Source organism: Hipposideros armiger, unplaced genomic scaffold (assembly GCF_001890085.2).
Source record: "Hipposideros armiger isolate ML-2016 unplaced genomic scaffold, ASM189008v1 scaffold_283, whole genome shotgun sequence".
Taxonomy (NCBI): Eukaryota; Metazoa; Chordata; class Mammalia; order Chiroptera; family Hipposideridae; genus Hipposideros; species Hipposideros armiger.
In genome coordinates, this window is record NW_017731633.1 from 2,221,312 (window position 1) to 2,222,164 (window position 853).

Here is an 853-nt window from a genome sequence, read left to right on the forward strand (position 1 = left end):
TGAGTGGCCAGCAGCCGCAGTGAGCGGCCGTCCAGAAGCCGGCGACTGATCTGCCTCGCCAGGGAAGAGCGCAATGATGGTGCCAACTTGGGCCAGTGCAGCAACGTCCTCCACAACTAGACTGAAGAGCAAAAGGACAGCAACTTATCTGTTCCCCTTCCCTGATTCCCCAGTGTTGTTCCCCTCCCGCAATTCCCCAATTAAAAAAAAAAAGTTATTGAACTCAAGTTTTATTCATCATAAAATTCATACAACTCATCACTGTAAAAAAACTACAACCACTGTATAAGACGCACCCAGTTTTTAGACCCTAAATTTTTCAAAAAAGGGTGTGTCTTATACATGGAGAAATACAGTAAATGTCTAATCACTATATCGTACACCTGAAACTAATAAAACATTGTATGTCAACTGTAACTGAAAAATAAAAAAAGAAGATTCCCAGCCAAATATTTGAGGAAACTAGGAGAATTCAGATCTCATCCTATTGATTTACAGGTGGAAAACAAAACCCCAAAGACAATGAACTGAACTAGAATCTAATACCCACAAGTGTGTATTGTAGTTTCTATTGAAGCATAATTTTTTCTCTCTAAAAATTACCCTCATTTTTACCAAACATAGCCAAATTAAAACTAATTTATTTGCAAAATAAATCTAGTTCCAATAAACTTGGCCTGTTTATTTGTATAAGTACAACAAGAATAGCAGTTGATCACATAAGCTCTTTTAAATCTGCTGGAATTTTTCACAAGGAACCTTAAGATTGAACTTTATATAGCCTCTTGAGGCCAAGAGGCCAAGCCAAATATTTACCATCAGAGTTCATCTGCAGTGTCTTTAGATTTGGGTG